A 20,955-nucleotide genomic window follows, 5' to 3' on the forward strand; every position below is an offset into this window, starting at 1 on the left:
AACATATTGATAAATGTAATAAAGTGGTCATGCACACAGCTGAACTATATGAATGAGGTTGTACGGCCTCGTACAGGTAGTTGTGTAACGTTCACTGTTGCAGGGGGTGAGACCTCTGAAAAAGAGCCCCATAGCTTTATCCCTACTCCACCAAGTATTTGCTACAGACATTTTTGCTGCAAATACTAAAATGTTGGCAGGAAAAACGCAGTATAAGGCTGCGTTCACACATTGCATATTTTTGCACGCTTTTTTGAACGCGCTTTTTCAAAATAGCCAATGTGCCTTGTGTCTGCCAGCAAAATGAATGGGAAATTCACTTTGCCGTTCAGACACTGTGTGATTTTACGCAGCGCGAAAGCGCAGCTGCGTAAAGAATTGACATGTCAATTCTTTACGCACCGCGGCCTGCGCCTTCTCACATATTGTGCCCATTATAAGCGATGGAATTACGCAGCGGTGTTCACACATTGCGCAATTCCAGCGCTTTTTACGGAGGTGCAGGAGAAACTATGGATATTCACCTATCCGATGGATGGGAGAGGAGTCCGGTCCGGTCCCGCCGCTTCCAGCATTTGCTGGTGAACCGATCAGCTGACTGTCAGCTGACCGGCTTGTAAATCAGCTGATTGGTCTAGTGAGTTGATCGGTATACGAGCCGGTCAGCTGACAGTCAGCTGATCGGTTCACCGGCAAATGCTGGAAGCGGTGGGATGATGCCACAGTGTCTGTAGGTGCAGGAGATGAGGCTCCGCCCACCAGCTCCGGCCAGTAGCTCCAGTAGAGCGGCTGCTCCCAGCATGGCCCCTTCTCCCTGCCTCCCCTGTTCTCTCTCTCTGCCTCCCCTGTGCTCTCTCTCCCTGCCTCCCCTGTGCTCTCTCTCCCTGCCTCCCGTGCTCTCTCTCCCTGCCTACCCTGTGCTCTCTCTCCCTGCCTACCCTGTGCTCTCTCTCCCTGCCTACCCTGTGCTCTCTTTCTCTCTGCCTCCCCTGCTCTGCTCTCCCCCTCTTGCCTTCAGCCCTGCAATTTGCAAGAACACTCTGCAGTCGGGCCCTGGGAGATGGGAGGCTGCATCAGAGAAATGCATCATGTGGAATCATCTGCAGAGAGGGTAAGTCCATGTGTAATGTGTGTGTATATGTGCGTATGCATATGTGTGTACATGTGTACCTGTGTGTGTGTATATATATATGTGTGCATATATGCAGTGGTGTACCGCCAATGGCGGCAGGCCACTCCACTGTTATGGGACCCGTGAGCCTCACTGCAGCGGGCCCTGCTTCTTCCCGTTAGCACCCGCACTGCCCGGCCGCTCGCCCGCACACAATGATGGGATTGGAAACATCTTCTGATGCTTCCACCTCCATCATCATTGCTCACACTGACAGCCGGAGGGGGCCCAGTGCGAGCAATGATGATGGAGGAGGTAGCGTCAGAAGACGATTCCATTCCCATCATTTTACTCGACGTATGACGTCATTACAGGGCACTCGCTGCTATGAGATGTCCGGAGCTTCACACTGCACGCTGAGGAGACCGGAGCATCGGCTGGAACCAGGAGAGGTGAGTACTGGATCTATTTTTTTTTAAATCAGTGACCGGTGGCCATAATACAGTATGAGTGTAAACTGCAGAAAAAACGCATGCGTAAAAAAAAGCAGCAAAAAATGCAGTGTGTGAATGGAGGTGCTTTTTTTACCTGCGTAAAAAAACGCAGGTAAAAACTGCAGGAAAATACGGGTGCGTAAAAAAAAGCAGCAAATACACAATGTGTGAACGCTGCCTAAAATACATGCTTTTTTGCTACTTTTTTCCGCCCATTTATTAGGATACGTGAAAAATGCTGAACGAATTGACATGCTACAGATATGAAACTGCTTCAAATCTGCAAGAACAAAATAAGCAACGTGTGCATGAGACTTCATGAATCTCATTCAGTTTGCTGGTGCTAGCAAATGCTTCAGTTTTTGTGACAAAATGAGACAAAAATGCAGCAAATACTTAATACTTAACATGTGCACAAAACCCAGCATTTTACAGATCCAGCAAAGTGGATGGGATTTATAGAAATGTGCTTCTTTTACAGTGGGTACGGAAAGTATTCAGACCCCTTTAAATGTTTCACTCTTTGTTTCATTGCAGCCATTTGGTAAATTCTAAAAAGTTGATTTTTTTCAGACCCTTTGCTCAGACACTCATATTTAAATCACATGCTGTCCATTTCCTTGTGATCCTCCTTGAGATGGTTCTACTCCTTCATTGGAGTCCAGCCAGGGTTGGACTGGGGTGCCTGGGGCCCACACTACAGCCCACCATAAACGGTTTTATTACTTATGTTTTTCTATAATGTACTATAGTCACATGATTGGCCGCGCTGTGAAGCACTGAGCGGCAGGACTTTGTTCGAACAGTCATTCCGTACTGCCAGAGTCCCTTTAATGGTAACTTGTCACCTTGAAAAACGCTATTTATCTGCAGATATAGGGGTAATCTGCAGGTAAATAGGGTTTAAAGCCTGGTTAGACGGCTTAATGGAAAAGCATTTGCTATACGGAGAAAATTACGTTTTATTCTACCTGCCGCCACTCGCTTCCTGTTATAAGGTCGGTGCAAGGAGGGAGACATTACAGTCAACACTAACTACAAAGTGAGTGTGCTGCAATAACGTTGATTGTTACACTTCCATGGAGCCCAACCTCAGGCTGAGCTTCATTGAATGACTAACATGGCAGCAGCACCTGGCAACTAGTGCTGAGCGAGCGTGGTCAGATAAGGTGTGATCCCAGCATGCTCAGGTGTTATCCAGGTATCATGTAGTGCTCTGCTAATATGCTCGAGTCCCTGTGGTAACGTGTTTTGCGGTGGTAGACAAACGCAACACATGCAGGAATTGCCTGTTTGTTAGGTAATCACCGCATGTGTTGCTTCTGTCTACCGCTGCAAAACATGCTACCCCGGGGACTCGATCATATTAGCAGAGCACTACAAGATACCTGGATAACACCCGAGCATGCTGAGATAACACCTTGTCCAACCATGCTCACTCAGCACTACTGGCAAACAATCAGCAACCTGCAACTGCGTTACAGAGGGCTAAAGGGAGCAGGTGACTGCATGCACCGGCCATCGTGCTATCTAAATGCCGCTGTCAGTGATTGACAAGGGCACTTAAATACTCAGAATAGCAGCAATCAAGGCGAACTCTGATCACGGCTGTTACAGGCAGACGCCGGCTATGTAACACAGCCGACATTTGCCTGGTATGGAGCAGGCTCAGCTCCTGAACCCGCTCCATACAAGTACAACCCTATGGTTATGACAAGGTTAGCAAATTTCACTTGTCTGGTCCTAAATGTGGAAAGACAAATGGAATTCCCTAACACATGTGAGCGAGTCCTAATAGATTTAGTAAAGGTGCCCCAAGTTTATGAATGTTATTACACACCACAATGCACTGTTACATACACGCATCTTACAAAAATACATATTATTCCAGATACGCAGACGCGCACAAACACGCAGACGCGCACAAACACATCAGTACATGAATACATCATCTGAACCACCATCAATTGTAATGTCAGGTCAGCCCGATATATCTTTGTATCACATAAACCTACAACTCCCAGTATGTAATTAACAATAGAGATACTGGGAGTTATCAGTCATCATCAGACTGCGGACCATACAGGAACCACAGTACTGATGAGACACAGGCAGGATCACAAATGAACATTTACATCCAGGTATCTTACAGTGGTGACCAAAAGTATTGGCACCCCTGCAATTCTGTCAGATAATACTCAGTTTCTTCCTGAAAATGATTGCAATCACAAATTCTTTGGTCTTATTCTCCTCATTTAATTTGTCTTCAATGAAAAAACACAAAAAGAATTGTCCTAAAGCCAAATTGGATACAATTCCACACCAAACCTAAAAAAGGGGGTGGACAAAAGTATTGGCACTGTTTGAAAAATAATGTGATGCTTCTCTAATTCGTGTAATTAACAGCACCTGTAACTTACCTGTGGCACCTAACAGGTGTTGGCAATAACTAAATCACACTTGCAGCCAGTTAACATGGATTAAAGTTGACTCAACCTCTGTCCTGTGTCCTTGTGTGTACCACATTGAGCATGGAGAAAAGAAAGAAGACCAAAGAACTGTCTGAGGACTTGAGAAACCAAATTGTGAGGAAGCATGTGCAATCTCAAGGCTACAAGTCCATCTCCAAAGATCTGAATGTTCCTGTGTCTTCCGTGCGCAGTGTCATCAAGAAGTTTAAAGCCCATGGCACTGTGGCTAACCTCCCTAGATGTGGACAGAAAAGAAAAATTGAAGAGAGATTTCAACGCAAGATTGTGCGGATGGTGGATAAAGAACCTCGACTAACATCCAAACAAGTTCAAGCTGCCCTGCAGTCCGAGGGTACAACAGTGTCAACCCGTACTATCCGTCGGCGTCTGAATGAAAAGGGACTGTAAGGTAGGATACCCAGGAAGACCCCACTTCTTACCCCGAGACATAAAAAAGGCAGGCTGGAGTTTGCCAAAACTTACCTGAGAAAGACTAAAATGTTTTGGAAGAATGTTCTCTGGTCAGATGAGACAAAAGTAGAGCTTTTTGGGAAAAAGCATCAACATACAGTGTACAGGAAAAAAAAAGAACACGGTCCCTACAGTCAAACATGGTGGAGGTTCCCTGATGTTTTGGGGTTGCTTTGCTGCCTCTGGCACTGGACTGCTTGACCGTGTGCATGGCATTATGAAGTCTGAAGGCTACCAACAAATTTTGCAGCATAATGTAGGGCCCAGTGTGAGAAAGCTGGGTCTCCCTCAGAGGTCATGGGTCTTACAGCAGGACAATGACCCAAAACACACTTCCAAAAGCACTATAAAATGGTTTGAGAGAAAGCACTGGAGACTTCTAAGGTGGCCAGCAATGAGTCCAGACCTGAATCCCATAGAACACCTGTGGAGAGATCTCAAAATGGCAGTTTGGAGAAGGCACCCTTCAAATATCAGGGACCTGGAGCAGTTTGCCAAAGAAGAATGGTCTACAATTCCAGCAGAGCATTATAAGAAACTCATTGATGGTTCCCGGAAGCGGTTGTTCGCAGTTATTTTGGCTAAAGGTTGCGCAACCAAGTATTAGGCTGAGGGTGCCAATACTTTTGTCTGGCCCATTTTTGGAGTTTTGTGTGAAATGATCAATGATTTGATTTTTGCTTCATTTTCTTTTGTGTTTTTTCCTTGCAAGCAAATTAAATGAAGATAATAATACCAAAGAATTTGTGATTGCAATCATTTTCAGGAAGAAACTGAGTATTATCTGACAGAATTGCAGGGGTGCCAATACTTTTGGCCACCACTGTACCTGAGACGTCTTCTCTGATTAGAGTCGTTCTCTCTCTTTTCGTCTCCATCTTGTCCAGACTCCATGATGACTTTTCTCATCCACAGTTCGTCTCTGCAGACTTCCATCTTCTCCGGTCTTCAGCAGCACATCCCCACACGATGCCCTTAAGGATACAGTGTCATTATAATACTCCTGAATACAAATATCTACACTGAGCCCCTGAATAAACCTAACTCTTACAATGCTCCCTGCACAAAACATGACATACACTCTACCCCTCTTATGGTACATGTTCTACACACTGTCCTCTCCTTTCCATACTGGGCCCCCTCTTCACATTGTCCTCAAATATGGTGTCCCCGCTATACTGCCCAGTCATCACACTACCCCTCCTATGCATACTGTTCCCCCCATACTGTCGCATCTCTATACCTTCCCCCACACTACCTAGTCTCTGTGCTGTGTCACCTCACACTTTTCTCCCTCCATACTGTCTCCTCACACTATTCCCCCACTCTCCATACTGTCTCATACATCCCTTCCCTATTCTGTTCCCGCACCCATTCCCACCCCTCCCCTAGTTCACCATACTGTTTCTTCACACATCTCCCCATTCTGTCTCCTAAAATTTCTCTCCCATCTCTCTCAAAATATAATAAATCTTAGGAAGAGCACACAGGCATGCACAAAGACACACGAATACAAGCGTACACAGATGCATACTAAGGGCCCTTTCACACGTCAGTACATGCGGTGACAGTTTCCACACGTACCAGAGACACTGACACGTAGACCCATTCACATGAATGCGTATGTGCATATGTCAGTGTGTTTCCACTTTCCACAGACCATGTGGTGTCCGTGGGCAAAACACGCTGACATGTCTGTTTTTTACCTGCTGTCCAGACCGCAAAATGTCCCGCACATTGATGACAGTTAGCACCCGATGCTTGGGAAGAGCGGTGAGCGCTGCCCTCATCATAGATCCCTGCAGGCACTGCGATCAGCACCAGCAGGGTCAATGATGAGAGTAATACTCTATTCCCGCCGTGTCCAACTGTAAAAAGAATAAAATAAAAAAATCCTTATACTAACCTCTACTAAGTGTCACCCGCTGTAATCCGTGCGAGCTCTCACGCTGAGGAGAATGACTCCTGCAGCGAGTGGGCCCCGGAGCTGCGCTCAACAAGGGGTGCCCTGTCATTCACTAAGCGCAGCTCTGCAGCAAGCTCGCTGCAGGAGTCATTCTCCTCGGCGTGAGCGCTTGCACGGATTACAGCGGGTGACACTTAGGAGAAGTGAGTATAAGGATTTTTTTATTTTATTCTTATTTTTACAGTTGGACACGGTGGGAGTAGACTACTACTCTCATCATTGACCCCGCTGCTGCTGATCACAGCGCCTGCAGCGATCTATGATGAGGGCAGCGCTCAGTACCCGGCTCTTGGGAACAGCGCTAACTGTACACTGATTCCCAAGAGCTGGTACGTGTCACTTGGATGACACACAGGTGGACACGGATATCTCCAGTCCCGTAAATATCAGGACATGTGAAAGAGCCCTAATATACACAAGCAGATACACATACAGAAATGGGGACACGTACACACACACAGGCAAGCACACACAGAAATGCACAGACACACTCAGACAATCACACACAAAAATGCAGACACGCAGGGAAGAGCACACACACACACGTGTGAAGACACATATACACACAGGCATACACAATGTACACACACAGGCATACACACACACGTGTGAAGACACATATACACACAGGCATACACAATGTACACACACAGGCATACACACACGTGTGAAGACACATATACACACAGGCATACACAATGTACACACACAGGCATATACACACACACAGGCATATACATACACACACACACAGGCATATACACACACACAGGCATACACACACACAGGCATACACACACACAGGCATATACACACACACAGGCATACACACACAGGCATACACACACACAGGCATATACACACACACAGTCATATATACACACACAGGCATATACACACACTGTATACACAGGCATATACACACACGCACACATGCAGGCATATACACACACAGGCATATACACACACGCACACATGCAGGCATATACACACACAGGCATATACATACACAGGCATATGCACACACACAGGCATATACACACACAGGCATATACACACAGTCGTATACACACACAGGCATATACACACACACATGCAGGCAAATACACACACAGGCATATACATACACAAGCATATGCACACACACAGGCATATACACACACACAGGCATATACACACACAGGCATATACACACACAGGCATATACACACACTGTACACACAGGCATATACACACACACACACACATGCAGGCATATACACACACAGGCATATACATACACAGGCATATGCACACACACAGGCATATACACACACATGCAGACAGCATATACATAAAAATTCATACAAACACACACAAATATTACAGTACCTTGGCTTGTCTCCAGCCCATACAGTTTACAGACGCACTCCTAATGCGGGAGACTGCAGTGCAGGGCGCGCTGTGACGTCACTTTTAGCAGACGTGTGGCCCTGTCTGCTGAGTGTGACGCTGCAGTGCAGTGCAGCCCCTGCTCTCCTGCTCCCAGGCCCCTCCCACTACTGTCCTGGACTCCTGGGCATCGCGTCGGTGAAAGTGCGTGCGCGCGCCCTTAAAGACCCCACGACCACTTCTTTTTTTTTTTAATTCTCCTGTTCCCTCTGCAAGGGGCCCGGGGCCCACCGGGAAATTTCCCGGCACCCCGCCAGGCCAGTCCGAGCCTGAGTCCAGCTGTGTTTAATTAAACTGATAGGACTTGATTTGGAAAGGCACACACTTGTCTATATCAGACCTCACAGCTCACAGTGTATGCCAGACCAAATGAGAATCATGCGCTCAAAGGAACTGCCCAAGTAGCTCAGAGACAGAATTGTGGCAAGGCACAGATCTGGCCAAGTTTTCAAAAGAATTTCTGCATTACTCAAGGTTCCTAAGAGCACAGTGGCCTCCATAATCCTTAAATGGAAGAAGTTTGGGACCACCAGAAGTCTTCCTAGACCTGGCCATCCAGCCAAACTGAGCAATCGTGGGAGAAGAGCCTTGGTGAGAGAGGTAAAGAAGAACCCCAAGATCACTGTGGCTGAGCTCCAGAGATGCAGTAGGGAGATGGGGGAAAGTTCCACAAAGTCAACTATCACTGCAGCCCTCCACCAGTCGGCCCTTTATGGCAGAGTGGCCCGATGGAAGCCTCTCCTCAGTGCAAGACATATGAAAGCCCGCATAGAGTTTGCTCAAAAACACATGAAGGACTCTCAGACTATGAAAAATAAGATTCTCTTGTCTGATGAAACGAAGATAGAACTTTTTGGTGATAATTCTAAGCGGTATGTGTGGAGAAAACCAGGCACCACTCAACACCTGCCCAATACAATCCCAACAGTGAAACATGGTGGTGGCAGCATCATGCTATCAGGGTGTTTTTCATCTGCAGGGACAGGACGCCTGGTTGCAATTGAAGGAAACATGAATGCGGCCAAGTACAGCGATATCCTGGATGAAATCCTCTTCCAGAGTGCTCTGGACCTCAGACATGGCCGAAAGTTCACCTTCCAACAAGACAATGACCCTAAGCACACAGCTAAAATAACAAAGGAGTGGCTTCAGAACAACTCTGTGACCATTCTTGACAGGCCCAGTCAGAGCCCTGACCTAAACCCAATTGAACATCTCTGGAGAGACGCCTCTTGAAAAAGCCAAGTGCTACCACCGGCGAGAGGCTTCCCTTAACCTGTGTCCTGTCCCAGTGTGGTCCCTCGTACTTCTGGGCCCTCCTATTATTGGGTAAGTGAGGTGCAATGTGGTTCTGTGATTGAGTGGACCTTTCCTAAACACCAGTGATTTTGTATGGGTCTGACCATGTGTCAATTCCTCTGTTTTCAGCATGTGCACTTCCTATGATCCCTGGGAGAAACTTTCCGTAGAGGCCCTTATTAACAAAATAAGGGGGACAATATGTCCGCATGTCTCAATCTGTACTTTTGTGGTAAATTATTGATATGATGTATTCATTCTTAATGAATTATATATGTAATAAAGTCTTTTATGCCATTCTACTCAATTGTTCTCCTATTTTGTATACATTTGGTTTTGAGTAGGCTTTGTGGTGATGGGGGTTCTAATTTTCCTGTAGACCCCTTATCCACATGATTTATTATGCGGGTCGCAATCTATTTACTGTCCACTAACGTTCACCATCCAACCTGACGGAACTGGAGAGGATCTGCAAGGAAGAATGGCAGAGGATCCCCAAATCCAGGTGTGAAAAACTTGTTGCATCATTCCCAAGAAGACTCATGGCTGTACTAGCTTAAAAGGGTGCTTCTACTCAACACTGAGCAAAGGGTATGAATACTTATGACCATGTGATATTTTAGTTTTTCTTTTTTAATAAACTTGCAAAAATTTCTCCATTTCTGTTTTTTTTCAGTCAAGATGGGGTGCAGAGTGTACTTTAATGAAAAAAAATGAACTTTTTAGAATTTACCAAATGGCTGCAATGAAACAAAGAGTGAAAAATTTAAAGGGGTTTGAATACTTTCCGTACCCACTGTATACTCAATGTAAACTGACCTGCGGTGCGTGTTTAAAATCCACAGCATATCAATTTCACTTGCAGGTACGCTGAGTTTTCTTCCCATACACTTACATTAGAAGTGGAAAATCTGCAGGTAAAAAATGCACATGCGTCTGTACTGTGCTATAGCGGTGGAAACGTATCAAAAATGCATGTGATCTGCACCTAAGTATGTCAATAAAGTGTTGTCAAAGCCAAATACCAGGAAGTAACAAAATAAAGCAGCTTTATTTAAAACACTACACACCAAAAAGAGACAAAAACGCAGGGTCAAAAACATGATAAAAACACAAAGAATAAATAAACAAAATTTACATAATAGGTGCAGAAATTCTGCAGTGTCAAAAACTCAACGAAAGCTCATCGTGGGAACGTAGCCTTGGAGTTGGCACAATGCAGACAAGCAGGTAACGTATTCCTAACATTTTCCAAACCCTAAGGCTATGTGCCCACGATCAGGCTATAGCAGTATTTTGGACGCAGCGTATTTTCGCTGCTTCCAAAACTCTGAGTTCTAATCACGCAGGTAAATCCGCATGTGTTCATTGAACTACGGGTGAAGTGACAATGGAGTTATCTTCTCTGCTACACAAATTGTTTACAACACTCTGTCCGAAGTTTGGTGTGCTTGGTGATGTAAGGCTTACACACAGCTGTGTGATATAAGGCTTAGGCCTCATTCACACGTCCATGTCTCCTGTACATTTTAAGCCTGTGCAGTTTAAATAATCCAGTGTTCCATGCTGTAATCCATCTGTGCGACATTTCTTCATCAGCGTGTGCGATGGCATGAGGTGACCGCACACGCTGAGGAGTAGAGAATGACTCGCTCCAGCGAGCGGGCCCCTGAACTGCGCTGATCTCACTGAGTGACACGACTGTTATGCTCACGCCCGGACTGACTGGCGTGAGCGTGATTAGTGATCCCACTGTACCATGAACCGAGGAGTGCCTGGAGGGGCGTAACTAAGTATCAACCCGATCCGACCAAGGTCGCACGGCGGCTTAGTCGACTCCGTGGACCAAGGAGGAACCGAGCAGAGGGACCAGGTGCGACTGCAGGTCAGACCCCGGTCACAGTTGTTGACCCACACCGGGGAATGCAGGAACAGGCAGGTTAGACTGGCATACAGGCAGGTGAGTATTGGCAAGTACGGCTGGTATGCAGACAGGTGGGTATTGGCAAGTACGGCTGGTATGCAGACAGGTGGGCACTGGCAAGCACGGCGAGTATGCAGACAGGTGGGCACTGGCAAGCACGGCTGGTATGGAGACAGGTGGGCACTGGCAAGCATGGCTGGTATGCAGACAGGTGGGCACTGGCAAGCACGTCTGGTATGCAAACAGTGAGATACTGGCAAGCACGGCTGGAGTGCAGACCGGGAGGTACTAGCAGGTTGGAGCGCAGGCTGGATAGGGTCCAGTAGAGACTGGGAGACAGGTACAGAGCCGCAGATGCAGTAGACAAGCAGAGTAAAGAGAAACCGCCGGAGCGGAGGACAAGGCAGAGCAGAGAGGAACTGCTGGTACAGTGAGCAAGTCAGAGCGGAGCGAAAACCGCAGGAGCGGTGGACAATGCAGAGCAGAGCGGAACCGCTGGAGCGGTGGGTAAGTCAGAGCAGAGAGAAACCATCGGAGCGGTGGGCAAGACAGAGCGGAGCGAAACCGCAGGTGCGGTGGACAAGGCAGAGCAGAACAGGCTGAAGGTGCAGGCAGAGAGGACAGGGCTCTGTTCACATGGAACAGACTGGAAAATACAGGAAGATATGGAGGAAGGGAAAAGGGACAAGCAGAACCAGATACACACAAGGTACTTACTATGAAGTAGCGAGTGGACACAAAACTCACAAACAGAAGTACAGAGACAACGAGTTGGAATTAGGTGCAGGTTCAGATACTGCAGGAAAAGGGAAGGTACGGACATAGAGATAAACAGGTAACAGGCTAGGAACAGCACTAACTGTACAGCTGATCAGGGCTGCCACTAGGAATTTCAGGGCCCCATACTGGCAAAATTTTCGGGCCCCCCCCTGAGACTCCACCCCAGCTCAGCCTCCATCCCTCGAACCTTCCACAGTCCCCCGACCGCTCTTGGAAAAACTCCACTTCTGCACCACGTCCTCACCAATCACACATTAACAGTTCTCATCAAACACGAGATCACATACATTGCCATCAGCTTTTGTTTTGGCCAAAAGTTTTCTTAAGCCACTACCAGGACAAGGTAGACTCTTCTGGCCGGGCCCTACTCTACTCTAACCTATTAAACATTTCTTATAATACCCAATACTCTTTTTAAGTATATTTTCTTTAAGGGAATGTGTCACATCCATTTTTCAAAAATGACCAATAGTACCACGTACAAGGGACAAATACCGTCACACCATGACCAGACCACATACTACCACCACATGGTGACCGAATAATACCATATACAAGGAATACCGCCACACTATAACCAGACCATATATTACCACCACATAGTGACTGAATAATGTCACATACAAGGAACAAATACTGCCACACCATGACTAGACCACATATTACCACCCACATAATGACTGGATAATACCATATACAGGGAATACCGCCACACCATAACCAGACCATATATTACCACCACATAGCGACTGAATAATGTTACATACAAGGAACAAATACCACCACACCATGACTAGACCACATATTACCACCACCTAGTGACTACTACAATACTGATCATTAATAAAAAAAAACATATTACTAATATTACCATAAGTGCTATTATACACAGCTCTACACATAATATACAGTGTATAGTGTCAGTGTACAGGTAATACAGGGATCACCAGTGACATTATACACAGGAGCTCTGTACATACTGTCAGTGTACAGGTAATATAGTGATCACCAGTGACATTATACACAGGAGCTCCGTAAATAGTGTACATGTAATACAGTGATCAACAGTGACATTATACACAGTAGCTCTGTATATAGTGTCAGTGTACAGATAATACAGGGATCACCAGTGACATTATACACAGTATCCCTGTGTATAGCATGTACTGTAGTATATAATGTCAGTGTACAGGAAACACACTGACTCACCGGTGAAATCTCTAGATGAAGTCCTTCATCTTAGCTTTTCTTGTTCATCCAACACAGACCGCCACCACTTCTTCCAGCCAGGACACGTCTCTGCAGAAAATAACACAGTTATCTAGAGCAGTTTCCAGAGCACATTCCCCACTTTTTCCCCAACTTCTACTCTACACCAGATGAAGAAAAAAAGTGACATAGTGTCGCCCTGCACAGTAACAGGACCCCCTCCCCACTGAAAACAGTATCCTCAAAAATAAAATACATCACAGCAAAAATAATATCCATAATTAGCCCCTACAGTAATAATGTCCCACATCCTGCTCCCATATGTACTCCATTCTGGACTCCATGAGACTTCATCTTGCCCTCATGTCTCTCCATTCTGCCCTCATGTCTCTCTATTCTGCCCTCATGTCTCTCCATTCTGCTCCCATGTGTCTCAGCTCTCCCCTCATGTGCCTCAGCTCGTCCCCCATGTCTCAGCTCTGCTCCCCATGTGTCAGCTCTCCCCTCAAGTCTCAGCTCTACCCTCAAGTCTCAGCTCTCCCCTCATGTCTCATCTCTCCCCTCATGTCATGTCTCATCTCTCTCATGTCATGTCTCAGCTCTCCCCTCATGTCTCATCTCTCCCCTCATGTCATCTCTCATCTCTGCCCCCATGTCTCAGCTCTCCCCTCATGTATCATCTCTCCCCTCATGTCTCATCTCTCCCCTCATGTCTCCGCTCTCAACCTCATGTCATGTCTCATCTCTGCCCCCATGTCATGTCTCATCTCTGCCCCCATGTCATGTCTCATCTCTGCCCCCATGTCATGTCTCATCTCTGCCCCCCATGTCATGCCTCATCTCTGCCCCATGTGATATCTCTACCCCCATGTCATGTCTCATCTCTGCCCCCCCATGTCTCAGCTCTCTTCTCATCTCATCTCTGCCCCCATGTCATGTCTCATCTCTGCCCATGTCTCAGCTCTCCCCTCATGTCATGTCTCATCTCTGCCCATGTCTCAGCTCTCCCCTCTTGTCATGTCTCATCTCTGCCCCCATGTCATGTCTCATCTCTGCCCCCATGTCATGTCTCAGCACTCCCCTCATGTCATGGCTCATCTCTGCCCCCATGTCATGTCTCATCTCTGCCCCATGTGATATCTCTACCCCCATGTCATGTCTCATCTCTGCCCCCCCATGTCTCAGCTCTCTTCTCATCTCATCTCTGCCCCCATGTCATGTCTCATCTCTGCCCATGTCTCAGCTCTCCCCTCATGTCATGTCTCATCTCTACCCCATGTCATCTCATCTCTGCCCCCATGTCATGTCTCATCTCTGCCCCATGTCATGTCTCATCTCTGCCCCCATGTCATGTCTCATCTCTGCCCCCATGTCATGTCTCATCTCTGCCCCCATGTCTCAAAAAAAAAAAAGTTCCTCCTTACCTTGCTGCCGCTCCAGCGGCGACGCTCCTTCCTTGACTTGAAGTGCGGACGCCAGCCAGTCACAGGCCGGCACCTATGTCATACGCCAGCGACGAGTGAGTGATGTCAGCTGCTGACGCAAGTTCGGGCTCCTCTGCTCACCGGGCCCCATACAACAGTAAGGGCAGTAATGCCCTGATGGCAGCCCTGCCGCTGATTCCCAGGCGCTGGTATGTATGAAACTGATGCGGCACACGGTTGCCACACAGGTACACATGGACAAGGATATCTCCGGTACTGTTTTTTTTTTACAATACTGGAAATGTCAGGACGTGTGAGAGGCCTTACATAGTTTTTGTCCTGATGTAAGTACCAGAAGTTTGGACTTTGCAGTCATTGAGTCAGCAGATCATTGGCGCCTTTTAAGCACTATGGGAGTAATTCATCAAAGCTTTTTTTGCCAGTTTTCACGCCATTCTCACCCCAGCTCGGACAAAGTGGGCGGAGCTGGGGTCATGGTGGAGCTGGGGTCATGGCGTCACCCGCTTGTCAAATTCATGATGAGCGGCAGAATTTGCTACGCCATAAATCTTACTTTAGCAGGGGCTGGAGTAAGACTTGTGGTGAGACGCACACAGCGGCACAGTTCACTACGCACCTCACCTGATTCATTAAGAGGCGTGAGCGAGAGCATTGCCGGTCTGGATGAATCGCCCCTTATATGCCCAGGTGACCCCCCACCTTCTGATTTATGTGGCCTCCCATATAGTGGATGAGTCGTTACAGTTCTTATCACTTTTCGATGGTGGGCTGTGATTATTACGCTTTGCTCATACAGCGCCATCATATTCTGCAGCACTTTGCACACATTATCATCTGACCTGACCAGTTACCCTGGAGACCTCCCATTACAGGACCACCCTGCATCAGCGGCTCTACAGGACGCCTATCCCGCCTCACGCCTGTAGCAGCAGGCTGCACGGCGGGGCTGGGGGTTATACACCTGATTACCCCGATCACCACGGGTCCCACTACTGCTGTCCCTGTACACACGCTGCACACGGTGGCTGCACGTCACCTACATGGTTATACAATACAGCGCTCTGCCGCTAATGGATGTGTGGGTGACTGGAGACATCAGGGCTGCATGTGAGGACCAGGCCTCCTGCCCACTCATTCCTGCAGCAGAATGGAGGAGAGCGCTGCTGCATCAGTTACTGTGGAAACCAGAACAAATCTCGCGTGTGTTTCCCGCAACGCTGACAGAGAACAGAGGGAACTGTCGCGAGATTTGGGCCGGGTGCTTCCGGTCGGAGAGGACAGAAGAGTCGCTGCGGTAGGCGAGGGAGAAGGAGAAGGGGTGAAGGTAGGTGCCAGAAGTGGCGGCGAGGCGTCCATAACTAGTGTTCTGTGTCTGTGGCGGCTCTCGCGTGTCAGCAGCCCTGGATGTGAATGTCGCCCACGCATGGAGCACAAGCAGCAGCCTCCATCTTTAATGAGCATCCACTGCATTCTCCAGGGTCTGCTGTGAGGAGCGAGCACCATCATGACAGGAGTCCATGTGGCCACTTTTAATGCAGCCATGTGTCGCCTGCCGAGTGCCCCCGCGTATGGCTTTGGTTGTGGCACCTGCTCAGATATTTGTGTGCCCCCCCCCCATAATGAAAAATGTATTTATTTTACTCAGTTATATAGCGCCATTAATTCCACAGCGCTTTACAGACATTATCATCACTGTCCCCATCAGGGCTTACACTCTACATTCCCTATGTCTTTGGAGTGTGGGAGGAAACCGGAGAACCCGGAGGAAACCAACACAAACACGGGGAGAACCTACAAACTGGTTGAGCCTAGGTCCCCAGCGCTGCCAATCAAAAGTGCTAACCACTGAGCCACTGTGCTGACCTGGAGAACACCTCCTTTGTGCTGCATGTGTTTATACCTGAAATAGTTTGGTCTGACAATAGAAAAGCATTAAAAAAAATAGTGATATGTTAGAAAAACCTGTAGACAAGTATTTCTTTGATTCAGAGACATTTGATTTTTCTGAATTATTTTCGTCAAAATTCTTCAGATCGTCATCTCCTTTTGGGAAACCATATGCAAAATTAAAAGTGAAGAACATGAATACTGCAGATTCTGAACCACTAGGTGCACTATGAATACCACAGCCTGTTTAAAGGAAACCTGTCATCAGAAATCACCCCTGTAATCTACCTTCTGTATGGTATCCGCCTCCCATAAAGGCTTCTCATCTTGCCATTATTATAGCAGTGTCCCAGCAATTTTGCAAAAAAAAAAAAAAAAATGCTAAAGAGGCATGATTTGATGTCCCAGCACTTGAAATCACAATTGTCAGGAATATATCTGGCAGCTTCAGCTTTCCAATGTGTACCTGAGAAGTCGCCTGATACACATGAAGTTTTTGAAAATTTGCTTAGATGCTTTGCTATAAGGGCGCAATAGGAAGCCTTTCTAGGAAACTGATGTGCAGTGGTCTGGTGGTGCATTACAGGGGTAAATCCTGCTGACCAGTTCTCTTTAAAAAGTAACTTGTATAAACATTTATTTCATAAATCAATACTGCAGAAGAAAATGATCAACTTTGCAATATATCTTATTAGATATGCTTCTTTTTTTCGCCCATAGGCTGTGTGCCCACGATGCTTTTCCGCAGCGGCAATTCCGCTGCAGAAACGCTTGGTAGGAGGCCAGCCATGTTCCCCAATGATCCGCATGTGCTGTGGAACGCATGGAATCCGCATCACTGCATCTGTACATGTTCATTCCATGCGTTTCAATGTGCGGATGGTACCCAGGTCTGGAGAAGAGGACTCTCCTCTGGACCCGGGTACCATAGTACCTGTAAAAAAAAAAATAAAAAATAATTTTTTTTTTAATTTACCTTCTGATGGCCCCCAGTGTGCTTGTCTTCGCTTGCCAGCAGATCGCAGTGGACTGAAGGACCTGCGCTGATGTAATTTAGTCATGTGACGGCAGGTCCTTCAGTGTACTGCAAGCTACCGGCAAGCCGAGACGCATCAAATCAAGACTCCGGGGGCCATCAGAAGGTAAGTATAGATTTATTTTTTTACCATTCTTTAAGGTCACACTATAAATCCATGCCGTTTGCATGGATTTATATAGTGTGACCAAGTTGTCAAGCACTTTCCAAGTGATGCTAAAATCGCCTGGAAAGCGCTTGACAACCCGCATGCGGAAATGCATGTGAAGAACGCTTCACATCCGCTTGTCCCTGGCAGGAAAAACGCATGTACAATCCGCAAAAAAAAATAAAAAATCCGGAGCATTTCTGCATTGTGGGCACATAGCCTTATTGATCTTTTACTGTTCAATTTATAGGTAAAAATCTGCATTCATTGAAGACAGACATTCACATTATTGAGGTAGGAGATTGGTGTTTTTAAAATTCTATGTAGAAGGGAGGAGCTAAAGGCAAAGACATTCAGCTGAAAGTTCCATAGAACTTTATGAGCACCAACTGTCATCTATCCACTGTAAGTAATGGGAAAATCTGTATTCACTGACTACAGATATTACCTGTAAATCGAGAATGATGCGTCCAGGAGGAGGAAAAGTTATTTCTCTATAAAGATATATTACAAAGTTACTTTTATGCGCACTATTGAGATATTTCATATGTTGAACTTGCCTAGTTTGGAGCCGCTGTTGGAACCTCCCTTTTTATAAGCAAAAACAACTTGATAATATTTAGGTATATTCACAGCAGGTTTGTGGCAGAAGTTTGTGACTAAAATTCTTTTCCAAACATCTTAAAAGGGGTCATCCATAATTTTTATACCAAAAATAATTTACATGGTTTGTATCATAACAAACACCCTTGTCATTTTCCTTGTGTCCTCACCATTGCACACTTGCGAGCAGTTGGCAAACTGCCACAATTGGGCAGTACTTAATAAAACCACTTCTCAGAGTAGATGTTCTGGGGTCCAGCCTTATGTTCTTAATTTTGCAGTGCATTATAACTGTTGGTAAGTATGCCCTTTGTTTCTGTGCTACTGGGGGCAGGCTGTAGACCAAATCTGTCTCCTTCCCCTTCTGGCAGTACAGTCCATATATAGTTTTCCCTACAAAAGGAGCTATTGTCGTTATGCTATGACAGAGACTCTGCTCTTTCCCTCAGTAGGCAGAAGGCTATGTTTATTGCCTGCCTAACAGTGACAGAATAAAGCCTGCTCTTAGTATTCACATGACAACACTACAGGTCTGTAGGAAGAAAACATTGAGACCTGAAGGAAGTTGTCTGAAAAAATAGAAATACAACTCCCCTTGTATTGATTATAACTAGTGTTGAGTGAATATGTTCTATTAACCCTTTCGCCGAGTATGCTCGGGCCGAGCTCCGAATATTTACAGCTGCTCGGTGATATGTTTGAATCGCTCCCGTGTGCATGATTTGCAACTGTTTGACAGCTTTAGTACATGGGAGGAATGTCTATTTCTTACACATTCCTCACATGTAATAAAACTGTCAAACAGTTGCAAATCATGCACACGGGATCGATTCAACCATATCACCGAGCAGCTGTAACTACTCGGAGCTCGGCCCGAGCATACTCTGCGAAAGGGTTAATAGAACATACTCGCTCAACGCTAGTTATAACAAAGCGAGTCAGTATTAGTCATGTGCTTTCTTTAGAACATTGCTCTTTAGTTGAATACAGAATTTTTGGGATCGAAATGAGGTGCTGATGCAATGTTCAGAAAACCAGCCAGTATCTGGTGTGACCACCATTTGCCTCACGCAGTGCAACACATCTCCTTGGCTTACAGTTGTTGATTGTGGCTTGTGGATTGCTGGTCCTCATCAATGGTTGCGAATTTACTGGATATTGGCAGGAACTTGAACACACTGTTGTATATGCTGATCTCAGGATGTGGCCATGTAAGAACTAGGATGTCTTCAGGTTCCAGGAATTGGGTACAGATTCTTGCACATAGGGCTGTGCATTATCATGGGGCCTCAGGATCTTGTCATGGTATCTCTGTGCATTCAAAATGGCTTCAATAAAATGCATCTGTGTTTTTTGTTGTTCATAACATACGCCCGCCCATACGATAACCTCACTGCCACCATGGGCCACTTTATTCACAACATTGACATCAGCAAACCGGTTACCCACACAACGCCATACATGCAGTCTGCCATCTGCCCTGTACAGTGAAAACCGGGATACATCCATGAAGAGAACACCAACGTACCAAATGCCATTGAATCTGCACATTTGCCCACTCAAGTCAGTTGTAACAACAAACTGCAGTCAGGTGGAGACCCCGATGAGGATGATGAGCATGCAGATGAGCTTCGCTGAGACGGTTTCTGACAGTTTGTGCAGAAATTCTTTGGTTAGGCAAGGCGATTGTTGCAGTAACTGCCCGTGCGGCTGGTCACAGACTGTCTTGGAGATGAAGATGATGGATGTTGAGGTCCTGGGCTGGTGTGGTTACACGTGGTCTGCGGTTGTGAGGTCTGTTGGGTGTACTGCCAAATTCTCTGAAATGTCTTTGGAGATGGCTCATAGTAGAGAAATAAACATTCAATTCATGGGCAACGTCTCTGGTGGACATTCCTGCAGTGAGCATGCCAATTGCACGCTCCCTCAAAACTTGAGACATCTGTGGCATTGTGCTGTGGGGTAAAGCTGCACATTTTAGAGTGGCCTCTTATTGTTGCCAGCCTAAGGCTTACCTGTGCAGTAATCATGCTGTCTAATCAGCATCTTGATATGTCACACCTGTGAGATGGATGGATTATTTTGTCAAAGGAGAACACTAACACAGATTTAGACAAATTTGTGAACAATATTTGAGAGAAAATGGCTTTTTGTGCACATAGAAAGTCTTAGATTCCTAGATCTTTGAGTTCAGCTCATGAAAAATTGGAGCAAAAACAAGTGTTGCATTTACATTTTTGTTCAGTGTAGTTAGGAAAACGTACCGATATTGAATTGTTAACACATACCCACTGCGATGCTTGAGTGCAAGGCCGGGTTCAGACGAGAATCTGAAAAATCATCCACTTTTGATTCAGGATTCAGGATGATTTTCATTCGCGTGTCTGTATTTTATGCCCATGTGGCAACCAGATTTATACATAATTTTAAAATGTACATGTTAGTTTCCTAGGTTAAAAATGGGATGAAGTACTGATGTTTTATATGGGATCTTGGTTTTATGCACCCATAGATTTGAATGGGCGAGTCTTGCAGAAGAGAATAATGCATGCCTATTTATTTATTTATTTATTTATTTTTTTAAAACCCTTTCTGTGTGGAAAAAAACTGTCACCTGTACCGCGCTATTGAGTCACATTTGTGCTGTCCGAATTTAACTCGAACAGCCACATCTGTAATT

The 20,955-nt window shown here is 46.2% G+C and overlaps 1 protein-coding gene and 1 long non-coding RNA gene across 4 annotated transcripts in view; one reads left to right on the forward strand and one right to left on the reverse strand.

The window, feature by feature from the left end:
- LOC141203016 (uncharacterized) overlaps nucleotides 1-15,772 on the reverse strand; it is a 55,332-nt gene extending 39,560 nt beyond the window's left edge. Inside the window, exons 1-3 of the long non-coding RNA XR_012274164.1 lie at nucleotides 14,581-15,772; nucleotides 13,157-13,246; nucleotides 10,063-10,154 (exon numbers count right to left, since the gene is read on the reverse strand). This is a non-coding gene — a long non-coding RNA (uncharacterized lncRNA). The remainder of the gene's footprint in view (nucleotides 1-10,062; nucleotides 10,155-13,156; nucleotides 13,247-14,580) is intronic.
- Nucleotides 15,773-15,774: 2 nt separating this feature from the next.
- The window catches only part of ARF3 (ARF GTPase 3), a 46,228-nt gene continuing 41,047 nt past the window's right edge, over nucleotides 15,775-20,955 (forward strand). For 2 of the 3 annotated variants that reach the window (XM_073663786.1, XM_073663787.1), the window contains exon 1: nucleotides 15,812-15,925. The gene's annotated coding sequence lies outside the window, so the exon portion shown is untranslated. Of the gene's footprint in view, nucleotides 15,926-20,955 lie in introns of all 3 variants that reach the window. The other variant, XM_073663785.1, reaches the window with a different exon arrangement.

The sequence above is a fragment of the Phyllobates terribilis genome, unplaced genomic scaffold (genome assembly GCF_046119375.1).
Source record: "Phyllobates terribilis strain yellow unplaced genomic scaffold, ASM4611937v1 Scaffold_2__4_contigs__length_985480577, whole genome shotgun sequence".
Taxonomy (NCBI): Eukaryota; Metazoa; Chordata; class Amphibia; order Anura; family Dendrobatidae; genus Phyllobates; species Phyllobates terribilis.